This window comes from Lissotriton vulgaris, chromosome 1_1 (genome assembly GCF_964263255.1).
Source record: "Lissotriton vulgaris chromosome 1_1, aLisVul1.2, whole genome shotgun sequence".
Taxonomy (NCBI): Eukaryota; Metazoa; Chordata; class Amphibia; order Caudata; family Salamandridae; genus Lissotriton; species Lissotriton vulgaris.
This window is the reverse complement of record NC_141685.1, coordinates 1,342,487,554-1,342,510,810: the sequence shown is the minus strand read 5'-3', so window position 1 is coordinate 1,342,510,810 and position 23,257 is coordinate 1,342,487,554.

The following is a 23,257-nucleotide window of genomic DNA, read 5'->3' as shown; positions in this document are numbered from 1 at the left end:
GTAACTTTCCAGGTGTGAACATGCTAAGGGTCGAGCCACGGGGCCGATCTCGAGAGGTGGGGACATGATATATTTCTGGACCCACAGCCTGGCTCTAGGCCCATCATCTGTGCTGTAATCCGCCGTTATTCTTTAACACGGGACTGCAGCCCTTCCTCGGTGGACACGTCACTCATCCATGCTCTGTAAACACGCAGTTTCAGCAGCCAGGCATCTCGCTTTCCAGGTTATTTGCTCAGCTTATTTCCGTTTGTGCAGCACGTCTCGCCTGGCAGCCCAATGCAGATCCTGTTCCAGTAGGATAAAGGGATCTATACTCTTTCTCTCTGAAGTGTATGCGCACCAATACAAGGAGCACGTTAAAAAAAACGATGCCAATAACAACTGTGACTAAATGAGAATACTAACACAAGAAATAATTCACTTGTGTTGAAGAAATAGATTTCAATAACCTAAGGTACAACATAGTTCAGATAACTTGGTCGTTTCATTGTGCATCCACATTTGCTTTGGAATTCATCACTCCTGCACAGGCTCCTCAACCCCCCTATCTTCACACTCATCCATTCTGCCGCATCCTCCTTTATCATTTTCGAAATTCATCTTCATCCAGCCAGTTATAACAACATTTCTTTTTATTTTCTTCAATTCCCATTCCTCTCACTACCGCCTGACCCCATCCTACATCTTGAAGTTCTACTTGTACTATACATGCCCATTGACGAGGTTAGCCGAATTAAGGAAAAATTCCCTTACTTCTAATGTTGCCGAAAAAGCACACTTACCCTACTGAGTTCTTACTAATTTTTATCACACGCTCCTTCTCTCCAGCCTCCAAATAGGTTCCCTTGTAATTCATACCTTTTGTCATAAACATGTTTATAAATCTCTTGTGCTCTTTCAGCCATTCTAGTTTCCATCAGGTTACAACTTTCAACCCTGTCCCAGATAACCAACTCTGATTATTGTTAGAAAATGCAACACTCCCTCTTATAATGGTAAGTGGGCTATATCACTTAACGGTAGGAGTGATCCTGTTTATACAATTTTTCCATTTCCCAGTTCTTTTTCCTACACCTTGCTAGTTTTAAAAATTCCCTTAATTACACTATTAAATCGCTCCACTTCGCTATTTCCTTCTGGGTGATAAACTGAAGTAAGTTGTTTTATACCATTACTCTGGTAAAATTGTTCTACCACTTCTACTTTAAACTGAACACCATTGTCCGTAATTATTTTTTGGGTAAGCCCTCTCCTACTAGAATTATATTTTTATTATTTTAACTGTATTTTTTTTTTTTAAATATTTGTTGTTCTCAGCTGAGAACTAAATCACATAAACTTAAACTTAAGAAACTTAACTTAAGGGTAAGGCCTCTCTTGGGAAAATACTATCCTTACATCTAACCACACCTGAAGCATCCGCACGTTCCACAAACATAATTTCCGGCCACTTAGAAAATGAATCCGTGTCAGCAAGAATGTGCACGAACATTACATCTTCACTTACCACTGGTCCCATAATATCCATAACAATTACTTCCAATGCCATGTTAGGGTTGGGAATAGGAAATAAAGGAGGTTTAAGGGTGTCCTTTGACTTATCCACACTATTACATTCCAGACGTTATCTTGCAACGCTTTCTATCTTGACATCCATCTCTGGCCACCAATAACCCTTCTTCACTCTCTTCTTGATTTTGACAATACCCAGAAGACCCTCATCATCCTATTTCTCGAACATTTTAGAGAAACCGCCTTAAACAACAATTGAAAATTCATTCTGTACCCCTCCAAAAACTATATAATTGTTTATTTAAATATATTTGTACAGGCCAACCATTCTTTACCCATTGCTTAAAAATGTTCAAGTCCTCATCAGTTTCACATGCAGTATGCCATTCTCACTCGGTGAATGCTTCATCACCTTCCGGTCCTATCCATACAACATTAAATGAATTCTTCCCAACTATCTATAGGGATTTCAACCAAGTATACTAATGCGATCAACCACCTTATTTTAACACCAGCTGCATACTATATTCTGTGATTATAGACAACTAATCTCATAAACGGGTGTTTCTATAAGTGACATTCATCAACCCATGGGTTGTCAAGTTTTACAAGCAGTTTGTAATCTCACTTTACTAATACTTCATATCCCCAAAAACAAATTGCCTCCAGTGTTCCAAACACCTAGGGTTTCTTTCTTCATCACTGAATACCTCTTCTCTGTGGAGATTACGCTCTTTTAAAGTTGCATCAAATCTATGCAATACTTTTGCTTCACAAATGTTGATTAGTTTGATCAAACTTGGTTTATGTGAGTTCATTTTATATAAACTGCACCTGTTTTTTTTTTAGGTCTCGCCTGTCGATGCGCATGCGCATCGAGCAAGGCGAGAGTATTGCGAGTTATCCACTCTTTATCTACACTGCAAGGAATCGTGGCGATTCCTTGCAGTGCCCGTGACTTTTAAGGTCAATGCGCATGCGCATTAAGCTTATGCGCATGCGCATTGACCTTAAAAGTCACGGGCGCGTGCATGTCCCCTCTCCGCCCCCTCCCCCGTTCCGCCCCCTCCCCGCCGTGTCGCATTTCTCCTCCCCCCTCCCCTCTCTTCCCTCCGGCTTGTTTGTTGATTTGACCCGCTCCGCCCCCTCCCCTTCCCGCCGTCTCGCATTTCTCCTCCCCCCTCCCCTCTCTTCCCTCCGGCTTCTTTTTTTGTCGCACCTCTCCCCTCTCCGCCCCCTCCCCTGCCCGCCCCCTCCCCTGCCCGCCCCCTCCCCTGCCCGCCGTGTTACGGTGAAAGGCTTGTTTCAACTCTTTACCCGTCTTTTGATCTTTTACACCCAGTCAGTAGGCATTGTTTAAAGGGAAACTGTTATAAATGGAACCCTGCCACATACTGTCTTTCGTAACATGTCTCAGTCTATCAAGGGGCGGAAGCAGGGGGACAGTCCTTCTGAAGCCAACGACACCAGTCAGTCACTGAGCTCCAGAGACGGTTGCGGCCGTGAGACTGAACGCACGTTACTAGCTCTATTCCCTGACTGTCACATTTTGTAATAAACCTAATATCGCACAAGTGGCTTTCGAGAGAAACTCACAGCAGACAAAACACGCCCCATTGTCTTTATATCCACAGGGACCCTAATGTTCCCTTCCCAGCTGTATAAAGCGAGGGGGCGCTCGCTGCACGTTTGTTTGACGTGATTACAGATCACAATTACAAGTACGATAAAATCAATGCAGGCTTTCATCTTAGCGAGAGCCATACATTGGAAATGGATATTAGTCCTATCTGCTAAATACAGCGCCTAGAAGCCGTAGCTCTGCGCGCAACGTGTACATTGAAGAATGCCGCCCTTGATGGATGTTAATGAAAGAACCGCCTCACACTGAATTTTGTAATTGTACAGCGAGGCGAGGTACAACAGTTATGTTTCCGAGCAGAGGCGACCCATGTAGCTAAGCCCAGAGTACGTTTGCAGTATTCTCAATATTGCAGCTACTTTTTTAAGAGGGTGGTATAAAATTGATACACATGGGAGCCGTTTCTAAGAATGAACAAACCCTAACTGACATTTCTTTTCATTATCTTAAACAAGGGAGTGATTATGCTTAGGTCGAAAAGATACACCGAGAGAATATTTCGACTTTCATCACCCCTCTCCCTCCGACCAAGTGACACTACTACAGACATTTAAAATGTCATGCACGCCCTAAATGACAGAAACGGCGCAATAAACACCTTCATCGGCCCGTTCTTTTATGGAAGGACGTGCGTGGCATCCCTAAGAACACTTCTTGTCTACAGAAGTTTGGGGCCGCAATAATTACTTACCCCACTAAATTGGATGTGTATCATTGCCTCAATTGGTCCATATTCATACGAGGTGCTCCACTGGTGGCTGGCACGAGCTACACTTTGAAGCAGAAGTAATTAAAACGCAGCATAATCCAGCCAAAAGACGCTCAATTCATTTTTTTATAATCCCACAGTTCCATTTTATTCACTACTAAATATGTTTAATTTCGTCAACGGGGCATTTTTAAAGAGTAAAGTGTATTATTAATCATTTTGCTCCCTATTTCAACTTTTTATTTAAGGAGTACCTTCTGGAAGAATGTTTACCATTGGGGCGAGGAAAGCAGATGTATTCGTTGTCCCTATTTACAAGCGTCCACGACCTCGAACTCACTTCCCTTAAATATTCGGATATTTTTCAGGTCTGGTTTTTGCTAAGACCGTTTGAATTCATGTTACTAAAAGTATCTGTGTAAATATGCTTATTGGGACTTTCAGCTATCCTTCTTCATCCATTACTCAGTTGTTCTGTCAACACTTTTTTTGTCTTCATCTCGCAGCAACGTAGAGTATGTGGCAATGGGTCAGCCCACTTCAGTCATTGGGCAGCACTGTGAGTAATGTCATTCTTCCATATAAAGTTTTTAAAAAGGGGGCATAGCAACACGCAAAAAAGTAACTTAATTGCCAAGGACTATTACGACAATGTGCATTTTGTAAACAAAAAAACATTTTTGCTTTTAGTAATTTATTTTGTTATTGGCGATGGTCCGTCAGCTCCCGTAGCAGTACAGATTTACAAAAACCATGACAAAACTATCATTGAGAAAGCTAAACGATTGGCAGCCAATGCTTGTTTTTCCCCTTTCACACGGACTGTGTAAATCGTGTGCCCCGTGAAACTGCAGGGTGTTCCGTCATCAGTTAGCACCTCTGCAACTGAGCATTTTCATCATTAATGAGCTTGTGCTATCTTCATCCTAAGCGCTGCGCACACCCCCTTTCCCGTCAGCTGTGCAAGAATTTCTAAGCCCGTTCTTCAGAGAGCAAATATTCGAACTCACCCAACTCGGACTAGTATGTGGATTCCCTCTTGGTGACCCCATAAATGACACATTAGGTAACGCACATAATGATACTGGTAACAAGGAGACCAGCAACACTGCAAATGCCAGCTTCGAAGCACAGATGTGGTGGTGACCAGTACGGAACGGAGGGAGGGCGCTCTCACTACTCGGAGTCGGTATCACACAACTTGCAGGTTTCATACCGAACCCAGGTTCACTTTGTTTCCTTTACCTGGGCAAAGCAATCTGCTCATTCCAGCATAATATTCTCAACCTTTAATACTTGTCTATATTCTCCGCCCTCCCCCTCCGAATCAAGCTGTGACGACCCCTTTATGGCTCTCATCCACGTCCTTCATCCATGGGGGTGCTCGTTGTGCCCTCTGCCTCGCATTCTCATGTCCGCTTTCTTCCTAATCTTACTCCTCTGATCACACGTGCCCTTTTAACCTTTGTCCTTCCTTCCCTCCCCCTCTCAACACGTCTTCCTTCCCTCGCCCGCCTCATCTTCCCCACCCCCCTGCTCGCCACCCGGGCCCTTCCAAAATACCAAGGGCTGCCCTGACCGGCCAGGCAGGGCTCATTTCCGGGTTACAGTGAGTAATTAGGTTTTCACTTTTGAAACGCGGTGGTCACGCAGGGAGTGGGCATATTTCGGAGATGAATGTTCTTCTCCCAGGGTTTAACAATATTACAGGGTTAGCTTTAAATTTAATTTTATGTCAACAAATATTTCTGCAGTCCCAGACAGTCCCCTGGGCTAATGATCTGGTGTGAAACAGGCAGGCCCAAGCTGTAAACTCGACTTCTCAAGATCACGGAATGGTGGATCCTGATAACAAACTCTCTCTCCCTGTGCTTCTGTACTTTTGTTTGCACGGATTAATGGGACTTAACAATAGGATGCTGTATGAAATAATGGACGTTTACATGGACAGTTTAAACCCCCTATTGATTCAGTATGTGTGCTCACGACCCAACTTCTGCACCGTATGATACTTATTGTATAGTAAGCCGCAGCAGTACATTGTTTTGGATTACTAAAAAGCATTTTGATTTCGTAAACTTTGAACGTTAACTGGTAAGGATGTCTGGTAATTCACTCACTCTCACTCACCCTCACTCTCACTCACCCTCACTCACCCTCACTCTCACTCACCCTCACTCTCACTCACCCTCACTCACACTCACCCACCCTCACTCACCCTCACTCACCCTCACTCACCTTCACCCTCACTCACCCTCAACCCCTCACCCTCACTCACCCCCACTCACCCTCAACCCCTCACCCTCAACCCCCCACCCTCCCTCACCCTCACTCACCCTCAACCCCTCACCCTCACTCACCCTCAACCCCTCACCCTCAATCCCTCACCCACACTCACCCACACTCACCCCCACTCACCCTCACTCACACTCACACTCACCCACCCTCACTCACCCTCACCCTCACTCACCCTCACTCACCCTCACCCTCACTCACCCTCAACCCCTCACCCTCACTCACCCTCAACCCCTCACCCACCCTCAACCCCTCACCCTCAACCCCTCACCCTCAACCCCTCACTCACCCTCACTCACCCTCACCCTCAACCCCTCAGCCTCACCCTCACTCACCCTCAACCCCTCACCCTCACTCACCCTCACTCACCCTCACCCTCAACCCCTCACTCACCCTCACTCACCCTCACCCTCACTCACCCTCAACCCCTCACCCTCACCCACCCTCAACCCCTCACCCACCCTCAACCCCTCACTCACCCTCACTCACCCTCAACCCCTCACTCACCCTCACTCACCCTCAACCCCTCACTCACCCTCACTCACCCTCAACCCCTCACTCACCCTCACTCACCCTCACCCTCAACCCCTCAGCCTCACCCTCACTCACCCTCAACCCCTCACCCTCACTCACCCTCACTCACCCTCAACCTCATGCTAAAGATTTACAAAAAAACCCATAAACAATTCTAAAAGCACTAACTCTAATGCTGCGAGACCTATTGCATTTCTAATGCTTGTTTAATTAGTTTCCTCAAGCCTGGCAAATCTTATCCCCCTCAGCTCGCCTAACTCACCCCAGCATTCCATTACACAGAATATATACTGAGGGACCCACATTCCATGGATGGCATCAAACTGTAATGAAGATATAACACCCTGCTGGTCACCTTTTTCCTTCCCCTTTATCGATTCTAATTTTCTGGACAAGCTGCAAATGCAACTTAGAAAGTATCTCAGTTGTGTAGTGGGCAAGACTGTTTTTGTGTTTTAGCCAGTTCCTTAGAAGTGAAGTTTCGTGCTTTCATTGTCAGTGGTGCCTTACAGGTGACATCCTATCTAGTGACTAAAAAATGTCTGTGTAGTGTTTTTGATTTACAAATCTGATATTCTGCTGCCGCATTGTGTGTGTAAGCAACTAATTCTTTTGCGTAACTTGTAGGTCGAATTTTGAATGAAAGTTTCAATTGCACGTCCATTGTCTCTAACACTTTGCTGAGGCTCAGTACTTTGTGTTACCTCGCTTCCCTGAGACTAAAGAGGGGTGAAATGCCTTCTACTACCGAGCTTTAATATTGCACTGAGTATGGGGCACAATGCTTGCAGTTGCTGGTTGGTTAGGATGTTGGTAATAAAAAATAATCGAAAAGAATTATGTATAATGATTGTAATGGTACTTATCTACAATTTTTCAAAGTTATTAAAGGACTCACTGTCATGATATTGTTAGTTATGTATAATAAACATAGCCTGTCTTCCTCCCAATGCACGAGTGTGTTTGTTATTGGCTCTGGGGTTTTTGAGGGAGTGCGGGGGTCAGGCCCGACCTGGGGGCCTCCGAGTTCTAGGACCTGCTGCCACCGAGGTGCACCTAAGTTAGTGTAAGGTTGATAGACCAATGTGCACGTTTATATACTTCAACAGTGTACACATTTCTTGGGTTAATGTTCAAACGAATCTCATTGCTCAATGTTCGTACACATCTCTCTACTCAATGGGCCCTCTCATCTCATTGGCCTACACTGGCTTTCATCTCATTGGTCAAAGTCCATAATACACAGAGGCTGGATCAGCTCAGAGTCAGATCAGAATGCAGATGTAGCAGTAGCTGTAGCTGTATGCTGGCCGTGTATGTCCCTCTCCTTGCTGCAATCAACAAAAAAATAATGTTTTAATCTATTAAATAAAAAAATTGCTTGAGGCAACTTTTGGCCCCTGGGGCCCTATGTTGAAGAGCTGCCTTTGTTTACCACAGCAGAGAACCTCAGTTTCTTTGCGTTTTCAGACATTTAAAGTTTCTCGGAGTCAGTACAGGAACTTTAAAAAGTACAGGAACTTTAAACAGTACAAATCACAAACAGAGAGAGGCAATCTCTACCCATTCTTTCCGACTAGTGGTATTTACTTATCAAGTATTAACGTGGAGAATGTCTGAGGTTTATGGATGAACGTTACATACCACATCAGCAAAAAAACACAAAACCACAAGAGGCGCGCTGCTCCTCATGATAGGCCCAGGTCACTATAACACAGCCATCTGAACATGGCATGTTGTATGACATCCAAAATCTCTACATCTTACTACCTGGCGCCATATGTTCAATAGATTCTATTAAATGTATAAATACCCCGGCCCTATTCCGCTCTGGTTTCGTCCAATCCCATTCGATGTTTTGTTCTTTATGGGGGTGTGATGCGCTTCATTCAGCTTTCCTGCTTCTGACATCACTGTGACCCCATGACCGCGGCCTGAGCTTCTCCCCAAAAACTTGAATTAGAAACTTCAATCAGAGATGCTTGCAGCTCAAGTTTACTGCATATGCAAAGACCCCTGTGAGCCCTGGAGGGAGTTTACATTATAAAGGCCGCTAAGGGTTTGAACAGGAGGCCCAGATCAAAGTCAGATAGCCTCTTCCCACAGCAGGGGGGGCGGCCGACACATGGCTATGCCATTCCAGGCTTCCTGGCCTGCTTTGTGCGCAGTGTTTACCAAGGGACCCTTTAAAAACCTCAAAACCTAAGCCGCGCTCCTCGCGTGGTGACGCCACATCTGAGCGTCCTCCCCCACCCTCAGCTTCCACTGTGCAATCCGAGCCCCTGACTCGCATGCCCTGGCGAAATCTGCAACAACGGCCTTTGTTTTCCTGACCAGTCGGGCTTGCCAACTAAACAGAGCCCATTGCTGGCTTGACTTTCTCGACTAAGCGTGCCTTTGTTATATTTTTGTGTCTTCTTCTTGCAGTTTTGATTTCTCATTTTAGAAAAGATAAAAAAGCTAAAACTGGTCATGCACGTGTTAATGAGACCTCATTTTGTTTTTTTTGTGCGGTGCCTCCTGAGCTTCAAGCATGGCCTCCTGAGTTTCCCGTGCGGTTTGTTCTTCAGGGCATATAACCCCTATTCTCGAAGGTTCCTTGTGCGACCTTCCTTGTGCACGAGGCCCAGTCCTGGGAGTATCTAGCTGCGAGGCGAGTCAATGAGTCATACATCTGGGGCTTACTCCTGCACGCTTCTGTTTGCGAGCACTCCAAGGGAGTAAGATTCTGTCCTGGGTGCTGTTGTGGCGCGAGGCTTGGTGTGAGCGCGAGGCGGTCCCCGCTGTGAGGATTCTCCTACCCCCGAAGCCTATCCCTCCGTCTTCACCCTATCGCTCTGGCGTGCTTCTATGCTAATAGACATGTTTCGTGGCGCTGCGAAAAATGACCTAAAACGCTTTTCAGAATCCACCTGCTTGCACTTGCCGTCACAGAGTCAAAAATTAAATGTAGGGTGATATATTTATAATGAGGCACATTTAAATGTTCACAAACGAGGAAGCAGTTCGTTCGGCGGCTTGTTCAATGTTCACGTTACTTATTTCTGATTAAATAAGTCCATGCTCGATTAATTTCACGCAACACGCTTAATCAGGAGTGCACGTTCATATAAAACCTGCAAGGCAAAACAGAATCAATGCTAAATATACATTCTAAAAAGGTTGATTAACATTTACCTTAGTATTCGTTGTAGGTTTTTCAAGCCTCCTCATTAGTGATCAGTCATAGTTACTATATTAGGAAGATATCTCTCTAACTTTATGTTTTTATGACTGAGACCATCTCCCACCGGGAGTGCAAGTGGATATCTGGACAACCTTCAGTTTTTTTTCGGGCATTGCACTACAGGTATCGTGTGATACTCTTTGGCCCCTTTAGCAGTGCCAACAGAAGCTGAGATTGTTGACTTAAATGTGATAATAACTTGATTTTTAATATCACACCACGCTACAGTTGTTTTTAAGTGCTGTAAATAACAGATGTTACTATTCAACAGGTGTCACTTTTACCCAGTAGAATGGTACACCATTTATAAATCTCAGTGGATGAAAGAGATCGTCTCACACAGAAATCAACACGAATGCTTCACTTGCTGACCCACCATGCACTCTGTGTCAGGGTACTGCCTGCTTTTAATTGTGGGGCATCCCATAGACAACTGGCTTTCTGATGCTTGTTTCTAGAGGCTGGGCCTCTCATTGATGGAAAGCCCGCGTTTCTCTAGTTGTGAGCCCTCTAGTCAACATGCAGCCTAGGCCTGTTTGTTTCTTCTTTTGAGGCTTCTACTCATGAGACTTAGGCCTTCATTTAGAGATAGGCGGGCTACACACCATCCGCCAGGGCCCAGAATTAATTTCCTCTGTTGCCCTGGCAGACTAGCGTGTACCATATTTAGAGATCGCCGCCTATTGGAGATCACTTTGCCTTCAGAACAGCTGCCACAATAGCAGCTTCTCTGAAGGCACTGAAGATTTGCTAAGTGGCCCCATGTTTCATGCAGTCACACAGCAAACAATGTTCTTTTACAAGAACAAACTCCCAAAAATGAGTTTTGAGTTCCTACGTGTGAAACAAAAAAAAATGATACCCATGACAAGATTTTTTTTAGATGGTGTGTGGTCATTTTCTTATTATTCTGTTCAGGACTGCCAGGTGGTACCATACAGAAAAAAGCACCCCAGAAAGTCCTCCATAAAGAGGGCTATCAGACCGAGATATATATAATCTGATGGCTATAAATCCACCTGTTGTCAGTGTACGGTTTCACCAGCGGAGCCAGCAGGGGCACCAGACACTGAAACAGGACTAATTTTCTGGATTCACATGCTATGCATTATTTCATCATGTAGTGGTTGGGTCTGGAAATGTCTTTTTTTGAGTCATACAGTTTTGTTCTTTTGGGGTATTGTCAACCATTTGGTGTCAGACATACACCCTGTTACCTCCTCTGTGTGGTCCTCATCTTCAGACTTTTTTTTCGTCTTTGGTAACTTATATTTGGGCATTGGTTTTTCATGTACATATCCCCTCCATAGCGTAATTTCTTCTGGAGAAATGGCCGGGACACCTGTGAATCCAGAATATTTGTCAAGCTGCAACACAAGTCCCTCAGATTTTTCATTTTACAATGTGAATCTTTTCTAAATTCACATGCTGTCCATATATTTTGCAAAACTTTGAATTGCCTGCATTATCTATTGTTCAATTGCCCCCTTATTGACTGGTGAGCCTTTGGTTGCTCTTGTAAAGGGAAAAATTGATTTCCCTTCCTGATTTGTCTTGTATTTCGCAAGTAATCAGTCTGCTCTCCTGACGTCCAATGCGTGCAGGGCCCTTTCTTCTCGCCCCTTTGTCAGTTGGAAGAAAGCTGGTGATTGGCAGCCTGATCGACATGGAAGTGCGAGATGACTTTTGGGAGAAACTGAGAGTTTCTCATGGCGACTTTATATGTATGTATCTGTAGGTAAGGCTCTTGTATAGTGAGTGGCCACAACTCCCACTATCTATATGTAAGGAGGTGGTGGCAATGAGGAAGGCAGTTTTGGGTCCTGTTTTACGCATGGTTTCAAAAGGTGGCCTAATAATGTGAACTAAGTTCCTCATTGGTGTGGTTGCTGATCTTGACAGAACCATTCTTTTTGCTCCCTCTATGAATCTTTTGATGACTTGTGTTTAATGAATCCTTTATGCTACTGTGGCCGAAAGGTATACTTTTATTGATGTGTAGGAAAGGTTCTCATCTAAAAGGTATGTTATGTACTTTTCAACAGTAGTGTCTTTTGTCCTACTACCTATCAGACCTTGTCTACTACACGAGTCAGCAAACCTGTTCAAATTGGCGGTAAAACACTTTCATGTTGTTGGTTTTCTAGGTTCTCAAAGACTTCGGTCCATCTTTCGGGAAGCCCTAAGTGTCTGCACTCTAGGCCTTCAGGATCAGTTCTGCTAAGCAGTGACAGGCTGGTTTCAGAGGGCATACTTGCCCTTTTAGCATGTCCTGAGAGGGTGGTAACTTTATTACCTGGCCTTATCACATCTCCACTAGCACAAAAAACACGTTTGCCTATCCCAATGTGAAGTTATCAATATTAAATTCATAGTTGCCTTTCTCCATCTGAGCACTGATAGTATTGCTGGGATTGAAGGAAAAGCGTATGCAAATATCCCTGACCAACCTATCAATAGGATATTCCCCATGGAGGGATAGGCGATTTGTATTTCTGGATGACATGTCGTGGTATTTTGCATTTTCACATGTAGCAAACAGGTCTATTTGTGGTGTGCTCGATGCTTAGAATACTTGCCTCACTATTTGTTTTAGCTTCCACCAGTGCAAGGCACTTGCTTGTCTGTTTCACCTGTCTGCTTCTGTAATGCCCTCTAGGTTTATGGCTACTAGACTTGTGTTTCTCTGTTTATATAATTTCCACATGTCCTGGGCTGGTTTGGACAGTGCAGATGATATGTCATGTTTATTGAGGTAAAATGATGTGGTATTATTCATCCAGATTTGTACTGTTTGTCCTTGACCGGCACCTGGAAGACCTTCAGAGCCAAGAAGACTGCTTATAATTCCAGCACATTTACGTCTTTCATTGCTTCTTCTGGGTTCCATAGACCTCTAATGCTCAGTCTTCCCATGTGTTCGCCCCGTCCTGTGTGGGATGCATCTGGAGTGATAGTCACAAACAGAGTTGGCTGTTTGAGGCTCTACCTCTTGCAATGTCCTCCATGTTCCATTTTCTTATCTCTTTCTGAACTTTCTCTGTGACATTCACTATGTCTTCCCAACTACCAGTTGCCTATGACTATTGGGTTTGAAGTCACTCCTAGATTCAAAACAAAAGCAGAGCAAGTTTATTGTTTCAGCCAAAGAAGCCATAACAATTAAAATTTAATATACAACTCAATTTATCTTCAGCAATTCATCAGATTAAATACTACGGTACAATTAATAATTTATTCAGAAAACTGTGCAGTTCATTTAAGATCATATTTGTTCTTATACTAAAAATGTAGCTCCTATTTCTCACACAAATGAGAATATATACAACTCTTTCCTTTGATACAATATAAAATAAGTTTAAAAAACAAGCAACCTATATGTTAACCAATCATTTTGTCAATACACATTTTTTCAACAACAATACCTGTGGCATAACTCGCGGAAACTTGCAACCAAACTAATAAATTCTTAATGTGTAAATAGTATGTATAAATGCTTGCATGCTAGCTTAGTCTATACAACTCCATTAAAAGATTGCCAACTTATCAGCTTTCAAATTTAAATGTGCGACTACTAAATTCGTCTCATGTGAATCATGGGAAGGGGTTATTAGAGATATGCACAGTGTCATCATGCCCATTTGTCACAGAACAGTGCTCTGTGTTGGAGCTTGTCCCCTCTGGTGTAGGTGAGTATGCTTTGTCAAATCCAGAATCCTTTTTGTGTCAGGAAAGCCCTGGCCTCTCAGAAATTCCGTCTTACTCCTAAGAATGATTTAGGTTTAAAGAGAAACCCGTTTTTTGAAGTGTTTGCATGACCATCTGTATAATTTCCTAGCATTGTTTCAGCACATTCGATTTTACTAGCCAATCGACCAGGTAGGAATACACTTGAATCCCTCCTGACTTTTCTAGTGTACTGCCATCATTGCAAGAGATTCTGTAAAAACCCTTGGTGTCAATGTTATCCCAAAAGAAGGTACCTTGAGCTGGTGATCTACCTAACCCACTATGAACCTAACGAGTTTCATGTGCCCCCTCTTCATCGGCACACGCAGGTAAGTGTCTATAAGGTTTATGGTAACAATGTAGTCTGGGAGTTCACGAATGGTAAGCTTCAATGGCTAGCTGCCTTTGTGAGCTTTCGCAGGCCAATTGCTGCTTTCAGCAACTGGTTCTGACCCCCACTTTGGGCAGGAGAACCCGCGGCAAAAACAAGTGAAGAAGAGAGTTGTGCCCACCTCTGCCAACTCCACCCCTCAGGCGGGGGAGGCGGGGTGAAGCACAACTCACAGTTCATGCCATCTTGAAGATGGAGGGACTCAGCCAACCATGGACAGGCACATGCCCCCCCCTCCCACTGGAGGGTGGAATAATAGGGGGTGTACCCACCCCAGGGAAGGGACCCATTGGTACCTGCCTTTACCTACCTGTAACACCCCTAAATCTAGTATTTAGGGCCATCCCTGAACCTTGCTTCCTCAGATCCAGACAAGAAGCAAGAAGAAAAGAAGATGAAGAATCGAACAGCCGTGCAGCAGCTAACGCGAGGAAGACGCCCACTGACTTGGCCCCAGCCCTACGGGCCTGTCTCCCCCTTGAACCTGCTCCAGAGACATCCTGGAGTGTCCTGCAGCCAGCAACCTCAAAAACCCCGGAGGACCTGCCTGCCTTCACTTCCAAGACAGCGTCTCCCGTGAACTCTGGATTTGTTCAACTTCAAACTCTGGCAGCAGCTGGAAACCGCAAATCCGCCCTACTCTGCACCCGCAGTCCACGTCCCGAGCGGGCAAACACCACAAGGAGGTCAACTCAGTGATCTTGAACCGATATCCAGCAACCCCTGACCTGCCTCAAGCCTCCAGCTGATGCCTGCAGTCTAAATCCAGAAGGCCCCCCTAACCACGCCAAGGAGCTGGTAAGACGATCCAACCCCAAAAGGCACCACTTCACCTGACGTCCCATGGCCTTGCGTGCACAAACAAATGGTGCCTAACCAACCCCAACCTTCCTAACATCCCTCTCAAAGTGGCAGTCGAACCCAGAAGTCCTTTGTCTCCCTGCCTGCAGTGCTTTTGTAAACTGAGGTTCTCCTTTATGAAACAACAGGGCATCTGACTTCAAAATAGCACCTTGCATCCGGCCGCCCTAGTGCCGCTGAGGGTGCACCTCTGGTGCTAATTTGTTTCCCCATTTGCCCTGAGCTAAAGTCCAGGAGCTCAGCTCCCACAACCCAGTGGCCTGCTTGCCAGCAGCCACTAACCAGAGCCCCCCTATCCCCTGTTGGATAACATTGGGCCTCAACACTCTTCAATTGGGATGCTCTTTTCTACGATCTGGGCAGGTGTCAGAAGTTGGCCTGCTATGTGATGTCCACTATTCTAGTGGGCACCCTGTATACTCCAAACAACCCTTATGGTGATGGTTGTAAAGTCAACCTTATAGACCAGCTATCCTAGTGGTAGCATGGACAAAGCAGTCTTAGGCTAAAACTTCAGAGAGCATGTGAAGCCAGCTGTTTTACCATATGTAACCCCTTTAATACCAAATGAAAGGACACCACACAGGTTATATATAAAATATATATGTATTTATTACTAACACAACCCCTCTGAACTCTTTATGAGGTCAGAGGCACAAGCACATAACAAGATACTTAATGATCATACAATAAGTTGCCCAAAATACAGTCGAGCCCTAGGGGCGTTGCAAACCATATACTGAAATAGTGGTATAAGAACCACATTACGAACAGGGAGTAGGCCTAGGGCCTAGGGAATCACTGGGGCTACACTGAACTACCAAAGCTTAGGAAGCAGGAGGCCCACGGGAAGCGTGTGCAGTGTCTTAACACACACGTGGGTTCTCATAGGAATACAATGGGAACGTAAGAGTTAGAAACTAGTGTAACGCCCTGAACGTCTCAGGATCGTTTAACAGACACGATAATGAGGACGCAACCACTTGTGAAGGGTTAGTTATTTTAATGAAGGCAAAAATAATACAAAGAGTAAACAAAAGTTATAGTCACTGGAATCCTCCAGGCTAAGTACGTTACCAGCCCACAGCACGGATGGTCCTAACCGTCCTCTGCATATACGCCGATCCCGGCGTATGCCAACAGAGGGCAGAAATGAAATGGCCGACAATGCCAATCGGTAGGCTGTGAGGGGCACGAAGAGTGTTGGGGAGAATCGAGGAGTCAGGGAAACACCCATCCGGGGTCTCTACCTGAAGGGAGCAGCCGCTCAACCTCTTCCTCAGACTGCACCGGGACGCGGAGTCACCTCCTGGTGATGCGTCACCGATATCCCAAGCAAAAGCAAGAAGACTGAACCGAGAGCAGCCGCTCGATCGATCCTGTGGACTTCCGAGTCTGTAACGCGGCAAACACCTCCTGGTGTGCGTTACAGCTGGCAGTCCCTGTATCTCTGGTCGGGCTGGGAGTTACGACTCCAACCAGCATAAGCGCCACTGCGCTTTGACTCAGCCGAGTCAAAAAGCGAAGCTCAATGGTTGACCGGTAGAGCTTCCGGGTCCTTCACAGGTGACGATGGGGCAAGACACGGCCAAGGGAGTAACGACTTGACCTACCTCCGTTTTTGCCTTACTGGAGCACCACTCCGGAACGCTGCTCTTCACGAAGCAGGTACGTCGGTGTAAACACAATATCCGACAGCGTTGTACCTCCCGGTTCCTCCCTTTATAGGGCGTGTTTTCCTTGAGTTATGTAACAGCTCTCCTGTTTACATAAGGGCGTGTTTTCCTTGAGTTATGTAACAGCTCTCCTGTTTACATAAGGGCGTGTTTTCCTTGAGTTATGTAACAGCTCTCCTGTTTACATAACCTCTCAACCGCTAAGCATCCTGGGAGATGTAGTCCGTTTTCGCTGGTTACCGTTTTCCTCCCCTCGCATGACAGGAATTCTTGACAGTACATCCTCCCTCTCAGCGGCTCCCCACGGGTCCAGCGCTGGCAGGAAAACGCCGATGGAACAAGGAGACCAAGCGCGGAGCATGAACCCCTTCAGCCGGTTCCCATGATTGCTCCTCCGGGGCATAGCCTTTCCACGCAACCAGGTACCACAGCTTCCCCCTGCGCCATTTGGACGCCAGTATGCCCGACACTTCATACTCCACCTCCGACTCCACGCATACCGGCCTAGGTGTCCCAGACGGCTTGGAGGGTGCTGGTTTGAGCAATGATACATGAAAGACAGGGTGTATCCGCAATGACTGGGGCAAGCACACCTTCACGTTCACAGGACCCATACACTTGGTAATTCGATAGGGGCCCATGTACTTGGGATGGAACACACTGTTCTTTCGAAACCTCATGTTTCTTGTGGATATCCAGACGTAGTCTCCAGTGCGGTACAGTGGCCCGGGCCTTCTCTTCCTGTCTGCCGCAGCCTTGTATCTTCTCTTGGCCTCTATTAGGACAGCCCTTGAGCGCATCAACGTGTCTTTTATGTGTGCCACCCTGTCCGCTGTGGCGGGAATCCTGTCCTCTCTGAACGGATGTAGAAATGGCAAGAACCTGGGATGTTGGCCATAGTTGCTATAGAACGGAGATGACTGTGTGGAGCTGTGAGTGGCGTTGTTGTAGGCTATCTCTGCAACCCATAGCAAGTCGACCCATTCTTCCCTGCCCTGGTCCACAAAACATCGCAGATACTGTTTGAGCGTTTGGTTCAGGCGCTTGGTTTGGCCGTCCGTTTGAGGGTGGTACCTGGTGGACAGGGCGGTCTTAACATGCAGCGCAGTGCGCCAAGTCTTCCAGAATTGCGCAGTAAACGGCGACCCCCGGTCCGACACGATCACCCCAGGTAATCCATGCAGTCGTACCACATTCTTTAGGAGTAGTGGCGCCAATTCCCCGGCCGTAGGGACTCTCTTGCAGGGGATGAAGTGCCCCATTTTCGTCAAGTAATCCACCACCACCAGTATTGCCGTCATCCCCTGGTCTACCGGTAGGCCCACCACGAAGTCCAGTGATATGCTATCCCATGGTCTATCCGGGGTTGGAAGTGGATGTAAGAGCCCTTGGGTTCGGCCATGGTCGGCCTTCATGGTAGCACACGTAGGACACTCCTGTCCCCACCTCCTGACATCCACTCTCATGGTTGGCCACCAGAAATGCCGTCCCATGCTAGCCACCGTTTTTTCAAAGCCCAAATGACCTGCGCATGGAGAGTCATGGCACCAGATGAATGCTTGTTTCCTTAGCCTAGGCGTGGGTATCAATAAGCACCTGCCCTTCAGGGGTATCCCGTCCTTCAGCTGCCATTTTCTGTGACTGAGGAGCCACCTCCGCCATGCGAATGACCTGATCCCTCTCTTTATTCCCCTCAGGAAAGTATCCGGTTGGATAACCCCCAATACCATCCTCGGGGAAATGATGGAATGCTCGGTCGCAGGCAATGGTTCCTTAACTGCAGATTGACGGGACAGGGCGTCCGCCTTCCGGTTTTCCGTCCCCGGCCGATATGTGATGCGGAAGTTGAACCCCGCAAAGAAGATCATCCACTGCAGCTGCCTGGGAGAAAGGTGTCTTGTGGCCGTCATGAACTGTAGGTTCCGATGGTCCGTGTACACCGATACCACATGTCTTGCCCCCATCAGCCAATGCCTCCATTCGGTGAAGGCGTCCTTGATTGCGAGAAGCTCCTTCTCCGCAATATGGTAGTTGCGTTCGGCGTCGTTGAGTTTGCGGGACATGTACGCAACGGGATGAAGCACCCCTGTGTCGTGGTTGCGTTGGGACAAGATAGCCCCCAGCGCCACATCCGATGCGTCCGCTTCCACCACGTAGGGGAGATCCGGATCGGGGTGAGCCAACACCGGCGCCTTACCAAAGGCGCTTTTCAGGGCCTCAAAGGCTGTGTTCGCTTCAGGGGACCAGACAAACTCCTTGGACTTCCTCAGTAGCTGTGTGATTGGGGCCACCAATCCTGAAAATCCATCTATAAACCGCCTGTAAAAGTTGGCGAAGCCAATGAAACTTTGGACGTCCTTCACGCTTTGGGGCACCGGCCATTCTTTCACCGCCTTGATCTTTCGTTCTGCCATCTCCTGTCCCTCTGGACTCAGCATCACTCCGAGGAATTCCACGGATGTGACGTGGAAGTCACACTTGCTGAGTTTACAAAACAGCATGTTTTCCCTCAGCTTTTGGAGCACAGCTTTGACGTGGTGTACGTGCTCCTCCACACTGGACGAATAGATGAGGATGTCGTCGATATATACGACCATGTAGATATCCAACTCCTCTCTGAATACCTCATTCAGAAAGTACTGAAAGGCTGCCGGGGCGTTGCACAGACCGAACGGCATGACGAGGTACTCAAAAAGGCCGAACTTGGTCTTAAAGGCGGTCTTCCACTCGTCTCCGTCCCTCATGCGTACCAGATGGTATGCCCCTTTCAAATCCAACTTGGTGTAGATACGAGCTTTCTTGACCTGTTCCAGAAGTACACTGATGAGCGGCAAGGGGTACCGATTTTTTATGGTTATCGCATTCAATGCCCTAAAGTCCACACAGGCTCTCAGCTCCCCATTAGCCTTCGGGATGAAGAAGAGTGGCGAGGCGGCCGGAGACTTGGACGGGCGGATGAATCCTAGCTTGAGGAGTTTATCCAGGTACCCCGGAGATGCACGTTTTCAGGCTCCGTCAGGGCATACAGCCTGCCGCTGGGAACGCTGGACCCTGGCACCAGGTCGATCTGGCAGTCAAACTGTCTATGTGGTGGTAGCACTTCCGCCTTCACCTCATCAAATACATCCTCAAAACTGTGATAAGCCTGGGGGAGAGCCACATCTTTTTCTGCCGCTGTAGCCACCGTCTGACTCCCGCTCTCATCTGCGTCAAGAGATTCCGTTCGTATTCCACAATGCAGGGTGCAATACGGTGACGTCATTTCGATGCGATGCGTTGGCCAATCCACAGAGGGGTTGTGTTTCTGTAGCCACGGCAATCCCAATATGACGCCATATTGGGGCGCTCGGATGATGTTAAAATCGATTTGTTCCAAATGGTTCCTCCCATATCTCATCGGAAGCACCCCCGTGTGCTGCCCGATGGGCCCCGTCACCAATCGCCTTCCGTCTACAGCATAGACGTCTTCGGGTACAGCTTTGGGAAGAAGCACTAGCCCTAGCCTGCATGCCTCGTTGTGGTCCATAAACATGCCAGTGGCCCCTGAATCCACCATGGCCACAACGGGTATCCACTGGTCATGCACTCCCACGTGCACCGTGAGAAACAGGTGTCGTTGTCCCTTAGTGACCGAGTTGGAAAGTGAAGGGATGGATGAGTGACTCCGAGATGCCCCTTCTTTGGTGTGGGAGTCCTCTAGTTTTCCGCCGGTATGTCCACCACGGCTGTTACCGACCGGTTGGCCCGATAACGTGACGTCTTCGGTTTGGCAGGGCATTCACGTACGTAGTGGCCTTTTTTGCCACAATATAGGCACAATCCTTGTTTACGGGGTGACTCTTTCTCCGTGGCTGTGAGGCTCGCTCGTATTGCGCCAATGTCCATGGGTTCTCCCTTGGATGCGGTGGAAGTTTCAGGACTTCCCACCGTCACATAGGATGGAAGGGATTTTCCTTTTCTCCCATGATCCCCCTTTCTTTCACTTAGCCTATGTTCCAGCCGTAATACCAGGTTGATAAGGCCCTCACATGTCTTGGGTTGAGGGTCAATATGAGCCACGGCGTCCTTCAGCTCATCGCACAGCCCTTGATGGAAGAGCGCCGTCTGTTTAGCAACAGGCCACTTGGTTTCCGCAACCAGCCTTCGGAACGCGTTGAGATACTGCACCAGGTCGTTGGATCCCTGTCTCAACTCAAGCATTTCACGGTCCGCCGTGTACGAGTCAGCCCTTCTGTCGAATACCTTCAGGAATTCCTCGCGAAAAGCACCCCAATCACATAAGATGGGGTCGTCCCTGCTCACCAGAGGTACGGCCCATTGTGCCGCGTTTCCAGCCAAATAGGAAATAAGGAAAGCCACACGAGCCTGACTCGTGGGGAACGACTTTGGTTTGCACGATAAATGTAGCGCCTTATGTGTGAGGAATACCTGCACTGTGTTAGGATCCCCACTGTACCTCTCTGGTGTTGCCAAGGGGATGGCTACCGGCATTTCCACTACTACCGCAGGGGTCTGGTTCGTGAGGGAGGTGCTGGGCGTGAGCGGGTCCAATTGGATAGCATCCAGTCTGGCTTTTACATCGGCTGTTTCTTGCCTAGAGGCAGCCAATTCAACTTGCACGGTCGCTAAAGCAGCCAGCACATGATCAAGTGTTGCCATGTCTGTTATCGACCGGGAGACAGTTAGTGTTATTAAGGTCGGATATTTTGTAATGCCCTGAACGTCTCAGGATCGTTTAACAGACACGATAATGAGGACGCAACCACTTGTGAAGGGTTAGTTATTTTAATGAAGGCAAAAATAATACAAAGAGTAAACAAAAGTTATAGTCACTGGAATCCTCCAGGCTAAGTACGTTACCAACCCACAGCACGGATGGTCCTAACCGTCCTCTGCATATACGCCGATCCCGGCGTATGCCAACAGAGGGCAGAAATGAAATGGCCGACAATGCCAATCGGTAGGCTGTGAGGGGCAGGAAGAGTGTTGGGGAGAATCGAGGAGTCAGGGAAACACCCATCCGGGGTCTCTACCTGAAGGGAGCAGCCGCTCAACCTCTTCCTCAGACTGCACCGGGACGCGGAGTCACCTCCTGGTGATGCGTCACCGATACCCCAATCAAAAGCAAGAAGACTGAACCGAGAGCAGCCGCTCGATCGATCCTGTGGACTTCCGAGGCTGTAACGCGGCAAACACCTCCTGGTGTGCGTTACAGCTGGCAGTCCCTGTATCTCTGGTCGGGCTGGGAGTTACGACTCCAACCAGCATAAGCGCCACTGCGCTTTGACTCAGCCGAGTCAAAAAGCGAAGCTCAATGGTTGACCGGTAGAGCTTCCGGGTCCTTCACAGGTGACGATGGGGCAAGACACGGCCCAGGGAGTAACGACTCGACCTACCTCCGTTCTTGCCTTACTGGAGCACCACTCCGGAACGCTGCTCTTCACGAAGCAGGTACGTCGGTGTAAACACAATATCCGACAGCGTTGTATCTCCCGGTTCCTCCCTTTATAGGGCGTGTTTTCCTTGAGTTATGTAACAGCTCTCCTGTTTACATAAGGGCGTGTTTTCCTTGAGTTATGTAACAGCTCTCCTGTTTACATAAGGGCGTGTTTTCCTTGAGTTATGTAACAGCTCTCCTGTTTACATAACCTCTCAACCGCTAAGCATCCTGGGAGATGTAGTCCGTTTTCGCTGGTTACCGTTTTCCTCCCCTCGCATGACAGGAATTCTTGACAACTAGTTGATTTAGGACACTTCCGGATGGACTAGGAGAAAGCTACTGAAAACTAGGACACTTGGATAGTCAATACCCACAGGAGCACCGGAGTACTCGCGTTACCTCACCCACAGGAGCCGGGTGCATAGGTGTCAAGTTGTGTCGGGTTTCATCGCTGAATCCTATGGAGACCTGTAAAAAGATGCTGCAGGCGACCAGGAGAGAAGTGTCCGGTTGGATCCAAGGGCGGATCGAGGACGAAGAGTACCTGAAAGCAGAGGGGACAGAGTCTGGGTCACTAGCCAGTGACCAGGAAGGAACCAGGCGATGTCGTGAAGAGATCAGGTGATGTTGTGAAGCTTGTCTCTGCAGCCACGTGGACCAGGAGGTGTCGACGATGATATGGACTGTCCCACAAAGGATCTCGCTGTTGGCGGTATTCAATTCCAGATTGGAGTCAACAAGCCTTGGCAAAGGCAACCCACGCAGGAATCGGAGATGGCTTCTGTTGCAGACCAGCAAGGTCTGGGGACTTCTCCTTTTCTGGGAGTCAGGGGCCAGCCTGGAGCAACCAGGCAAGTGGTGTGAGTTCAAAGGTTTGTCGTCACAGAGGCCACTAGCCAACGGGCAAGTGACCTGCAGACGCGTTGAGCACAACAGTACCAGCAGGCCCCATGCGGCACTCGTGGAGTGTCGAGGGCTGTGCGTCGGTGCAGAAGGTGCTCGGGGCTGGGGCGTCTCAATCCCCAATGCACAACTTCAAGGGTGCCTCAGAAGCTGCACAAGTAGCAATGAGCAAGTTTTCCAAGATGGCCGGTCCCACATCTCTTGTCGCCTCCACGGGTCTCAGCTTTGCTGTGGCTCTGGATCGGGGTCAAACAAGTCTGGAAGTCCAGTTCTTGTTAGGCTCTGTACTCGGGCTCAGGCGGGAGCATTGACAAAGCAAACCGCAGATCGCTGGAT